At 41.5% G+C, this 12,890-nt stretch overlaps 1 long non-coding RNA gene across 1 annotated transcript; it reads left to right on the top strand.

The window, feature by feature from the left end:
• Positions 1-11,853: 11,853 nt before the first annotated feature.
• LOC112445070 (uncharacterized) lies at positions 11,854-12,683 on the top strand. The gene is made up of 2 exons (XR_003033467.2): positions 11,854-12,141; positions 12,329-12,683. It is a non-coding gene; the product is annotated as an uncharacterized lncRNA (long non-coding RNA).
• The last annotated feature ends 207 nt before the right edge of the window (positions 12,684-12,890 follow it).

Genomic DNA, 12,890 nt, shown 5'->3' with positions numbered 1-12,890 from the left:
TCTTTCTATTTTCTCATTATTAGTGTATAGGAATGCAAGGGATTTCTGTGTGTTGATTTTATATCCTGCAATTTTACTATATTCATTGATTAGTTCTAGTAATTTTCTGGTGGAGTCTTTAGGGTTTTCTATGTAGAGGATCATGTCTTCTGCAAACAGTGAGAGTTTTACTTCTCTCCAATTTGGATTCCTTTTATTTCTTTTTCTCCTCTGATTGCTGTGGCCAAAACTTCCAAAACTATGTTGAATAGTAATGGTGAAAGGGGGCACCCTTGTCTTGTTCCTGACTTTAGGGGAAATGCTTTCAATTTTTCACCATTGAGGATAATGTTTGCTGTGGGTTTGTCATATATAGCTTTTATTATGTTGAGGTATGTTCCTTCTATTCCTGCTTTCTGGAGAGTTTTTATCATAAATGGATGTTCAATTTTGTCAAAGGCTTTCTCTGCACCTATTGAGATAATCATATGGTTTTTATCTTTCAATTTGTTAATGTGGTGTAGTACATTGATTGATTTGTGGATATTGAAGAATCCTTGCATCCCTGGGATAAAGCCCACTTAGTCATGGTTTATGATCTTTTTAATGTGTTGTTGGATTCTGATTGCTAGAATTTTGTTAAGGACTTTTGCATCTATGTTCATCAGTGATATTGACCTGTAGTTTTCTTTTTTTGTGGCATCTTTGTCAGGTTTTGGTATTAGGGTGATGGTGGCCTCATAGAATGAGTTTGGAAGTTTACCTTCCTCTGCAATTTTCTGGAAGAGTTTGAGTAGGATAGGTGTTAGCTCTTTTCTAAATTTTTGGTAGAATTCAGCTTTGAAGCCGTCTGGACCTGGGATTTTGTTTGCTGGAAGATTTCTGATTATAGCTTCAATTTCCGTGCTTGTAATGGGTCTGTTAAAATTTTCTATTTCTTCCTGGTCCAGTTTTGGAAAGTTGTACTTTTCTAAGAATTTGTCCATTTCTTCCACGTTGTCCATTTTATTGGTGTATAATTGCTGATAGTAGTCTCTTATGATCCTTTGTATTTCTGTGTTGTCTGTTGTGATCTCTCCATTTTCATTTCTAATTTTATCAATTTGATTTTTCTCCCTTTGTTTCTTGATGAGTCTGGCTAATGGTTTGTCAATATTATTTATCCTTTCAAAGAACCAGATTTTGGCTTTGTTGATTTTTGCTATGGTCTCTTTTGTTTCTTTTGCATTTATTTCTGCCCTAATTTTTAAGATTTCTTTCCTTCTCCTAACCCTGGGGTTCTTCATTTCTTCCTTTTCTAGTTGCTTTAGGTGTAGAGTTAGGCTATTTATTTGACTTTTTTCTTGTTTCTTGAGGTATGCCTGTATTGCTATGAACTTTCCCCTTAGGACTGCTTTTACAGTGTCCCACAGGTTTTGGGTTGTTGTGTTTTCATTTTCATTCGTTTCTATGCAAATTTTGATTTCTTTTTTGATTTCTTCTATGATTGGTTAGTTATTCAGCAGCATGTTGTTCAGCCTCCATATATTGAAATTTTTAATAGTATTTCTCCTGTAATTGACATCTAATCTTACTGCATTGTGGTCAGAAAAGATGCTTGGAATGATTTCTATTTTTTTGAATTTACCAAAGCTAGACTTATGGCCCAGGATGTGATCTATCCTGGAGAAGGTTCCATGTGCACTTGAGAAAAAGGTGAAATTCATTGTTTTGGGATGCAATGACCTATAGATATCAATTAGGTCTAACTGGCCTATTGTGTCGTTTAAAGTTTGTGTTTCCTTGTTAATTTTCTGTTTAGTTGATCTATCCATAGGTGTGAGTGGGGTATTAAATTCTCCAACTATTATTGTGTTATTGTTAATGTCTCCTTTCATACTTGTTAGCATTTGTCTTACATATTGTGGTGCTCCTATGTTGGGTGCATATATATTTATAATTGTTATATCTTCTTCTTGGATTGATCCTTTGATCATTATGTAGTGACCTTCTTTGTCTCTTTTCACAGCCTTTATTTTAAAGTCTATTTTATCTGATATGAATATTGCTACTCCTGCTTTCTTTTGGTCTCTATTTGCATGGAAAGTCTTTTTCCAGCCCTTCACTTTCAGTCTGTATGTGTCCCCTGTTTTGAGGTGGGTCTCTTGTAGACAACATATGTAGGGGTCTTGTTTTTGTATCCATTCAGCCAGTCTTTGTCTTTTGGTTGGGGCATTCAACCCATTTACGTTTAAGGTAATTATTGATAAGTATGATCCCGTTGCCACTTACTCTATTGTTTTGGGTTCAAATTTATACACCCTTTTTGTGTTTCCTGTCTAGAGAATATCTTTTAGTATTTGTTGGAGAGCTGGTTTGGTGGTGCTGAATTCTCTCAGCTTTTGCTTGTCTGTAAAGCTTTTGATTTCTCCTTCGTATTTGAATGAGATCCTTGCTGGGTACAATAATCTGGGCTGTAGGTTATTTTCTTTCATCACTTTAAGTATGTCTTGCCATTCCCTCCTGGCTTGAAGAGTTTCTATTGAAAGATCAGCTGTTATCCTTATGGGAATTCCCTTGTGTGTTATTTGTTGTTTTTCTCTTGCTACTTTTAATATTTGTTCTTTGTGTTTGATCTTTGTTAATTTGATTAATATGTGTCTTGGGGTGTTTCGCCTTGGGTTTATCCTGTTTGGGACTCTCTGGGTTTCTTGGACTTGAGTGATTATTTCCTTCCCCATTTTAGGGAAGTTCTCAACTATTATCTCCTCAAATATTTTCTCATGGTCTTTCTTTTTGTCTTCTTCTTCTGGGACCCCTATGATTCGAATGTTGTAGCGTTTAATATTGTCCTGGAGGTCTCTGAGATTGTCCTCACTTCTTTTAATTCATTTTTCTTTTTTCCTCTCTGATTCATTTATTTCTACCATTCTATCTTCTAATTCACTAATCCTATCTTCTGCCTCTGTTATTCTACTATTTGTTGCCTCCAGAGTGTTTTTGATCTCATTTATTGCATTATTCATTATATATTGACTCTTGTATTTCTTCTAGGTCCTTGTTAAACCTTTCTTGCATCTTCTCAATCCTTGTCTCCAGGCTATTTATCTGTGATTCCATTTTGATTTCAAGATTTTGGATCAATTTCACTATCATTATTCAGAATTCTTTATCAGGTAGATTCCCTATCTCTTCCTCTTTGGTTTGGTGGGCATTTATCCTGTTCCTTTACCTGCTGGGTATTCCTCTGTCTCTTCATCTTGTTTATATTGCTGAGTTTGGGGTGTCCTTTCTGTATTCTGGCAGTTTGTGGAGTTTTCTTTATTGTAGAGTTTCCTCGCTGTGTGTGGGTTTGTACAGGTGGCTTGTCAAGGTTTCTTGGTTAGGGAAGCTTGTATCAGTGTTCTGGTAGGTGGAGCTGGATTTCTTCTCTCTGGAGTGCAATGAAGTGTCCAGTAATGAGTTATGAGATGTCTATGGTTTTGTAGTAACTTTGGGCAGCCTGTGTATTGGAGCTCAGGGCTGTGTCCCTGTGTTGCTGGAGAATTTGCTTGGTATGTCTTGCCCTGGAACTTGTTGGCCCTTGTGTGGTGCTTGGTTTCAGTGTAGGTATGGAGGCATTTGATGAGCTCCTGTAAGTTAATGTTCCCTGGAGTCAGGAGTTCCCTTCAGAGTTTGGACTTCAGGGTTTGGAAGCCTCCTGCTTCCATTTATCGGTCTTATTTTTACAGTAGTCTCAAAACTTCTCCTTCTATACAGCACCATCAATAAAACATCTAGGTTAAAGATGAAAAGTTTCTCCACCGTGAGGATCACCCAGAGAGGTTCACAGTGTTACATGGAGAAGAGAAGAGGGAGGAGGGAGTTAGAGGTGACCCGAATGAGATGAGGTGGAATCAGTAGAGGAGAAAGTGGGCTAGCCAGTAATCACTTCCTTATGTGCACTCCACAACTGGACCGCTCAGAGATGTTCATGGAGTTATACAGAGAAGAGAAGAGAAAGGAAGGAGACAGAGGTGGCCAGGAGGATAAAAGGGAGGAATGAAAAGGAGAGAGACAGATCCAGCCAGTAATCAGTTCCCTAAGTGTTCTCCACCATCTGGAACACAGAAATTCACAGAGTTGGGTAGAGTAGAGAGGGGTTAGGGAGGAGACACAGGCGAGCTGGTGGAGAAAAAGGAGAGTCCAAAGGGGGAGAGAGCAGTCAAGCCAGCAATCTCGCTCCCAAGTAAAAAATGGATACTGAAGATTGGATTCTTAAGGGTACAAAATTGATAACAAATACCTAAAAACAAAAATTAAAAATCTAGAGTATAGTTAGGAATTTCAAAAATACAATGTTAAAGAAAGGAAGAAGGAAATGAACGAGAGGAAAAGAAAAGAAAAAAAAACAAAGTCACAAAAATTATAAAGAAAATATACAAGGTACAAAATTGATAACAAATACCAAAAAGCAAAAGTTAAAAATCTAGAGTAGAGTTTGGAATTTCAAAATACAATGTTAAATAAAAGAAGAAGAAAAAGAAAGAGAAAAAACAAACAAACAAAAACAAAGTCACAAAAATTATAAAGAAAATATAGGTACAAAATTGATAACAAATACCAAAAAGCATAAATTAAAAATCTAGAGTGGAGTTTGGAATTTCAGAAATACAATGTTAAAGAAAAGAAGAAGAAAAAAAAAGTTACAAAAATTATAAAGAATATATATATGAAGTTTGCTTTAAAAAAAAATACAGTCTTTTTTTTTTTGGCAAAGTAATAGTAGGTTATAAAAGTGAAAATTAAAAGAGTAATAGAGGACTTAAAATTTTTTTAAAAATTAAAAAAGAAAGAAAGAATGATCGTAAAAATAGTAAAAATATATCTAGGACTTTCTCTGGTGGTGTGGGTATTGTGGGGTCAGTTCATTTTCAGCTAGTTCCTTGGTCCAGCTTATATTTCTCAAGATCTATAGGCCCCTTCCTATGTAGTGGGTACTAACGATAGGGTTTTAATCTATTGCCTGTCGCTTCCAAGGCGGTTCCCTCTGTTACAGCTTCTTCTGTTTGCTGGTCTCTTCAGTGTCTGATTTCTGCCCTGATACAAAGGGGGTGGTGGTGGACACTTTTTTTTTTTTTTTAGGCTCACTTGTTCAGTCGTGCTGTGGGGAGGGAGGGACGCTGCAAACAAATAACACTGGCATGTGCTCGCAGTGCCTCAGCCACACTGGGCCTGCCCCCGCTCATGATGCGTGTAGCCTCCCTGCCCACACTGCTCAGGCTCTAGGTTGCTCTGCCGGGAACCAGCCGAGGCCAGCCCTGGGCTGCTTGCGCCTCCCAGGTCTAAGCCGCTCAGGTTCAGGCACTCGGGTAGTCCTCAGAGGTGCAGACTCGGTTGGGCCTGCATTTTGTGCCCTTCCCAGGTCCGAGCAGCTCAGGTGATGAGGTGTTTGGCAACCGCAGTTGCTGTGACTTATCCCCTCCCCGCTGCTCTGTTTTCTGGGTGTACAACCAGCGCATCTTCTCAGGTGGATGTTGACCGTCCGGAACCCCAAGAAGTCTTAGTTAGCAAAGAAGCCTGCTTACAGTTTTGTAGATAATGTCTCTCTGGGGCTGCAATTGCCCCCTTCCGGCTCTGGCTGCCTGTCACCGGAGGGGGATGGTCTGCAGCCGGCTATCTCTGTTCAGTCCTTTGTTTTGTGTGCGGGCCTGGCAGTGTCTTAGGTTAGGGCTGGCTTTTCGCGTGGTAGTTATCCCACAGTCTGGTTTGGTAGCCCAATTTAGTTTGCTCAGGTAGCACTTGGGGCATTCAGGCCAGATCCTTACTTTAAGTGATGCATCCTGCGCCTCCCTGCCCAGCCCCCACTTGGTAGTGGCGGGTGCCAGCATCTGCGCTGCTTCTCCGCCGGGGGAGTTACTGTTGGGCTCATAGTCTGTGGGTTTTAATTGTTTATTTATTTTTCCTCCCTGTTATGTTGCCCTCTGTGCTTCCAAGGCTCGGCACAGACTCAGCCGTGTGAGTGTTTCCTGGTGTTTAGAAACTTCTCTCTTTTTAAGACTCCCCTCCTGGGACTGAGCTCTGTCCCTCCCTCTTTTGTCTCTTTTTTTGTCCTTTATATTTTTTCCTACCTCCATTTGAAGACAATGGGTTGCTTTTCTGGGTGCCTGATGTCCTCTGCCGGCATTCAGAAGTTGTTTTGTGGAATTTACTTGGCGTTTAAATGTTCTTTTGATGAATTTGTGGGGGAGAAAGTGGTCGCCCTATCCTATTCCTCTGCCATCTTAGCTCCTCCACCCTGCTTGTAGATTTTCGGATAGCAGCCATCCTGACCAGCGTGAGATGGTACCTCATTGTGGTTTTGATTTGTATTTCTCTGATAATGAGTGATGTTCAGCATCTTTTCATGTGTTTGTTAGCCATCCATATGTCTTCTTCAGAGTAAAGGAATTTAGAATGGAGCAGTGGGCTGCCACAGGTGGGGCAGGGGGACTAGCCCACATCCCGTGCAGGCAATCCTGGGGGGCATTGCCCACAAAGACTTTAATTACAAGAATAAACCCAAGTAAATGCTGGTTCTGTTTTGATTACCATCTCCATACCCCAGTATTCTAAAATAATGTCAGGAACTAAATAATTTTCCTCTGCAAAACAAAATTTTGTTGGTTTAAGTTTGAAAACTTTGTTGTCATATATGTCAGGGTTTAATATTTTACGTATTATTCACAAGGTACAAAGTTTCAGTGTACATATATACAAATGCACACACAGATATGTGTGTATATATGTGTATACAAATGCACACACATATGTGTGTATGTGTATTTATAAATATGTATATAAATTCATACGGACACAGTCTTAGTACTTATCTTTAAAAATTCATTGTCTTCTATGAGGGAGTTCATTAAGAGAAGACCCTGTTGAATAATTGTCACCAACACAGACAGCCATGGTCACCATTGCTCCTTTCCACAGAGCATCCTAAATGGTTTGCAAGGCCTTGAGATCCCTTCCTGCACAGCCTGCAGTCCCCGAGGGAATGTACTAATACACACCCCACATTCAAACAGTTGATTCTAAATACACAGTGATACCACAAAATTTGTCAAGGTTAAGACACACAATGTGCTTTTATTTATGTCCCAATCAGTGAAACAAAGTATTCACTGCAAGGTACAAACTTTTAGCTTGAAAAGGACAAAATGTCTTATATTTGAACATAAAATATCTTGCTGAATTTGAAACATAGGTTTGAGATGAAATTCATTCTTGATTGTCAGTTATTTTGAGACTATGGGAAATAGTCTTACATTATAGAAAATAAACTTATGTTAACTGGGGTTTGCTTAAGCTGTATCATTTGTAGATTTTTTTTTTAATTCCCTTACACTTTTACAGTTATAAATGTATATAATAGACAAGGTTTGGAGGAGACACACTCTCCCTGCCATGTGACCCATCGGAGTTGACTTAGAGAGATGAAGATGGCAGGTGAGTTTGGAGGCCTCTTTGCTATGCTAAGCTAAGTCACTTCAGTCGTGTCCGACTCTGTGCTAACCCATAGACGGCAGACACCAGGCTCCCCATCCCTGGGATTCTCCAGGCAAGAACACTGGAGTGGGTTGCCATTTCCTTCTCCAATGCATGAAAGTGAAAAGTGAAAGTGAAGTCGCTCAGTCATGTCCGACTCTTAGGGACCCCATGGACTGCAGCCTACCAGGCTCCTCCATCCATGGGACTTTCCAGGCAAGAGTACTGGAGTGGGGTGCCATCGCCTTCTCCGGGAGACCTCTTTAGGGGAATTGTAAATGCTTCATTCTCCCACCAAAACATCTGAATTGCTACCTATCCTCCGCTAGAGGAGTCAGGATGGGGCTTTGTGATGTCAAGGCTCACCCAGGGCCACCATTGGCTGGGGAAGAGACTTGCTGACCTCATAAAGCATGAGAGTATGTCTCCCTGGGGAGAGGTATATACAGGGATGCTCAGGGGCTCTGGAGCAGACCACTGGGAGGCCTCAAAATGACTAAGGTGACTGGGAAGCCACAAGGCTCCAGAGTAGTTATGAAACACCTGCCTCCTGTTACCCAGGACAAAAGGATGAAGACCTCCTCTCAATTGAGGTCCAAAAAACATGTCAAGGTGAGCTGAACCCATCCAATCTCCTCTTGCCCATTGACCCCACCCCCATAAGACCCCCCTCCCCTGTCCTTGCCTGGCACATAACCCTTCTATGCCCACACCCCTTCTCCTGAAGCTGTCGTTCCCGGCCACCTTCACCCTCTTCCCCAAACAAATGCCATTCTCGACCCCTCTCTTGTTTTCTCCAGGTGTCCAGGGTAAGTGTGCAGTGAATAATCACCTTCAGGCAAACCTGCCAAAGAGAACTTCTCAGAAACCACCCACCACGAGGAACCTTAGAAAAATCAGAGGCTCAAAGCTCTGTAGCCAGTGTTCCAAGGTGAATGAAGAGCTGAATCAGAACGGACCAGAGGAGATCCCAGACTGTGGAGACCCCTGTCATTCCAGCGGAACCGGTGGGCAGCCAGTGACTTCAAGGCATGTCTAGAGACCTCATAAATCTTTGGGGGTCTTGCCGCTGAGTACTGGCCAACAGTACAGACGTTGACTATTATACCAACTGCATACATTAAGAATGAAAATAAAATCAACCTGATGTGAAAGTATGTTTGTCTCTGAGTTCTCTGAGAGTGGGGGGCAGGGCAGGGATAAATGTGTGAAAAAGGAGAGAGATGGGTCCGTGGGGTTGGAGATGGACCAGAAGGTCCAGTTTGCCAGAAAGTAGGGGGCGGGGGGTGGGGGGAAGAACTGGTTCCAGACTCAGCTTCAAAGATATACTTCCCATAGGAGAAGAGGAAGAGGACTTGGAGGTTCTCTGTGTGAGTGCAGAGATGGAAACTGAGCACGGGAGCCATGTCATGTGTGGGGTGGCAGTGCCATTTGCTAAAAAGGCATAGAAGGAAGTTGCCCCGTATGAAGAATGGAATATTGACATTTGCAGCAACATGGAAGGTATACTATGAAGTAAAATAACTCAGACAGAGATAGACAAATACTATATGATATGACTCATAGAATCTGAAGAACACCACAAGGAGTACAATATAATAAAAATGGAGGCTCACACATATAGAGAACAATCTACTGGTTACCAGCGGGGAGGGGAAGATGGAGGGGCAATATACAGGTGGGGGAGTGGGAGGCTCACCCTGTTAGGAATAAGATGAGCCCAAGGATGTATTGTACAACATGGCAAATAGAGCCAGTACTCTGTAATAACTATAAATGGAAAGCAAACTTTCACAATTGTATAATAAGAAAGAAAAGCAAAGAAAAAGGTGGGGGAGGAGGCGGGAAGAAAGGAAGGAAAATAATGGTGTTTTTGGAGATCAAAAAGCCAACATTGATCAGGCCCTTTTGATCAAAGGAATTTAGTTTATTTTTTAAAATTTATGTATTTGAATCAGAGGCTAAGTACTTTACAATGCTGTAGTGGTTTTTGCCATACTTGACATGAATCCGCCATGGGTGTACACGTGTTCCCCATCCTGAAACCCCCTCCCACTTCCCTCCGCATCCCATCCCTCTGGGTCATCCGAGAGCACCAGCCCCGAGCACCTTGTCTTATGCATCGAACCTGGTCTGGCCATCTGTTTCACATATGATAATATACATGGTTCAATGCTATTCTCTCAGATCATCCCGCCTTCGCCTTCTCCCACAGGGTCCTAAAGACTGTTCTGTACATCTGTGTCTCTTGTGGCCTCGCATACAGGGTCTCATTACCATCTTTCTAAATTCCATCTATATGCCTTACTATACTGTATTGGTGTTTTTCTTTCTGAGTTATTTCACACTGTATAATTGGCTCCAGTTTCATCCACCTCATTAGAACGGATTCAAGTGTATTCTTTTTCATGGCTGAGTAATATTCCATTGTGTATATGTACCACAGCTTTCTTATCCATTCGTCTGCTGATGGACATCTAGGTTGCTTCCATGTCCTGCCTATTGTAAACAGTGCTGTGACAATCATTCTGGTACACATGTCTCTTTCAATTCTGGTTTCTTTGGTGTGTGTGCCCAGCAGTGGGATTGCTAGGTCATTTGGCAATTCTAGTTCCAGGTTTTTAAAGAATCTCCACACTGTTCTCCATAGTGGCTGTACTAGTTTCCTTCCCACCAACAGTGTGAGAGGGTGCCCTTTTCTCCACACCCTCTCCAGCATTTATTGCTTGTAGATTTTTGGATAGCAGCCATCCTGACCGGCGTGAGATGGTACTTCATTGTGGTTTTGATTTGCGTTTGTCTGATAATGAGTGATGTTCAGCATCTTTTCATGTGTTTGTTAGCCATCCGTATGTCTTCTTCGGAGCAAAGGAATTTAGAATGGAGCCGTGGGCTCCCACAGGTGGGGCAGAGGCAGTAGCCCACATCCTGTGCAGTCAATACTGGGGGCCATTGCCCACGAAGACTTTTATTACAAGAATCAAAGCAAGTAAATGCTGGTTCTGTTTTGATTACCATCTCCATACTCCAGTATCCTAAAATAATGTCAGTAATTAAATACTTTTCCTCTGCAAACCCAAATTTTATTGGTTTAAATTTGAAAAGTTTGTTGTCATATATGTTAGGTTTTAATATTTTATATATTATTCACAAGGTACAAGGTTTCAGTGTACATATATACAAACACACACATATGTGTGTATATATATACAGACGCACATACTTATGTGTGTGCATACACACACACACACACACACACACACATATATATATATATACTCTCCTGGTGGCTCAGATGGTAAAGAGTCTGTCTACAATGCGGGAGACCCGGGTTCAATCACCGGGTTGGGAAGATCCCCTGCAGAAGGAAATGGCAATCCACTCTAGTATTTTCCAGTTGCCTGGAAAATCCCGTGGACAGTGAAGCCTGATAGGGTACTGTCCATGGGGTCGCAAAGAGTCAGAAACAACTGAGCACCTTCACTTCATTTCACTTCACTTCATACATACATATAATTTCATACGGCCACAATTTTAATACTTATCTTTAAAAATTCATTGTCTTCTATGAGGGAGTTCATTAAGAGAAGACCCTGTTCAACAATTGTCACGAACACAGGCTGCCACGGTTACCACTGCTCCATTCTACAGAGCATCCTTAATGGTTTGCAAGGCCTTGAGATCCCTTCCTGCACAGCCTGCAGTCCCTGAGGGAATGTACTAATACACACCCCACATTCGAACAGTTGATTCTAAATACACAGTGATACCAAAAAGATTGTCAAAGTAAAGACACACAATGTGCTTTTATTTACATCTAAATCAGTGAAACAAAGTATTCACTGCAAGGTATACACTTTTTTAGCTTGAAAAGAACAAAATCGTCTTATATTTGAACATAAGATATCTTGCTGTATTTCAAAAAATATGTTTTATTTGAAATTCATTCTTAATTGTCAGTTATTTTGAGAGTATGGAACAAATAATAAACTTACAGTGACTAGGGCTGCTTAAGCTGTATCTTTTGTAGATTTTTTGTTTTAATTCCTTTACACTTTTACAGTCATAAATAGATACAAATAGACAAGGTTTGGAGGAGACACACTCTCCCTGTCTTGTGAGCCATCAGACTTGACTTAGAGAGATGAGGATGGCAGATGGGTTTGCAGCCTTCTTTAGGGGAATTAAAAATGCCTAGTACAGGATGGGGAGCACATGTATACCTGTGATGGATTCATTTTGATATTTGGCAAAACTAATACAATTATGTAAAGTTTAAAAATAAAATTTAAAAAATAAATAAATAAATAAAAACAGCAAAAAAAAAAAAAAAAAAAAAGCCTCATTTCTCCCACCAAAACATCTGAATTGTTCCCATCCTCAGCTAGAGGTGTCAGGACGGGGCTTTGTGATGTCAAGGCTCACCCAGGGCCACCATTGGCTGGGGAAGAGACTTGCTGACCTCATAAAGCATGAGGGTGTGTCTCCCTGGGGAGGGGTATATACAGGGGTGCTAAGAGGCTCTGGAGCAGACCACTGGGAGGCCTCAAAATGACTAAGGTGACTGGGAAGCCACAAGGCTCCAGAGTAGTTAGGAAACACCTCCCTCCTGTTACCCAAGACAAAAGGATGGAGACCTCCTCTCAATTGAGGTCCAAAAAACATGTCAAGGTGAGCTGAGCCCACCCAAACTCCTCTTGCCCATTGACCCCACCCCCATAAGACCCCCTCCCCTGTCCTTGCCTGGCACATAACCCTTCTCTGCCCACACCCCTTCTCCTGAAGCTGTCGTTCCCGTCCACCTTCACCCTCTTCCCCAAACCAATGCCATTCTCTACCCCTCTCTTGTTTTCTCCAGGTGGCCAGGGTAAGTGTGAGAGTGAATAATCACCTTCAGGCAAAGATGACCAAGAAAACTTCTCAGAAACCGCCCACCACAAGGAACCTTAGAAAAATCAGAGGCTCAAAGCTCTGTAGCCAGTGTTCCAAGGTAAATGAAGAGCTGAATCAGAACGGACCAGTGGAGGTCCCAGACTGTGGACACCCCTGTCATTCCAGCGGAACCGGTTGGCAGCCAGTGACTTCAAGGCATGGCTAGAGACCTCAGAAATCTTCGGGGGGCTTGCTGCTGAGTACTAGCCAACAGTACAGACATTGACTATTATACCAACTGCATACATTAAGAATGAAAATAAAATCAACCTGATGTGAAATTATGTTTGTCTCTGAGTTCTCTGAGAGTTGGGGGCAGAGAGGGTAGGGCAGGGATAAATTTGTGAAGAGGGAGGGAGATGGGTCCTGTGGGGTTGGAGATGGGACCAGAAGGTCCAGTTTGCCAGAAAGTAGGGGGAGTAGAACTCGTTCCAGACTCAGCTTCTTATATATACTTCCTTTTGGAGAAGAGGAAGAGGACTTGGTGT

The sequence above is a fragment of the Bos taurus genome, chromosome X (assembly GCF_002263795.3).
Source record: "Bos taurus isolate L1 Dominette 01449 registration number 42190680 breed Hereford chromosome X, ARS-UCD2.0, whole genome shotgun sequence".
Classification (NCBI taxonomy): Eukaryota; Metazoa; Chordata; class Mammalia; order Artiodactyla; family Bovidae; genus Bos; species Bos taurus.
Note: the sequence above shows the minus strand (reverse complement) of the source record. Positions and strands in the feature narration are given on the sequence as shown.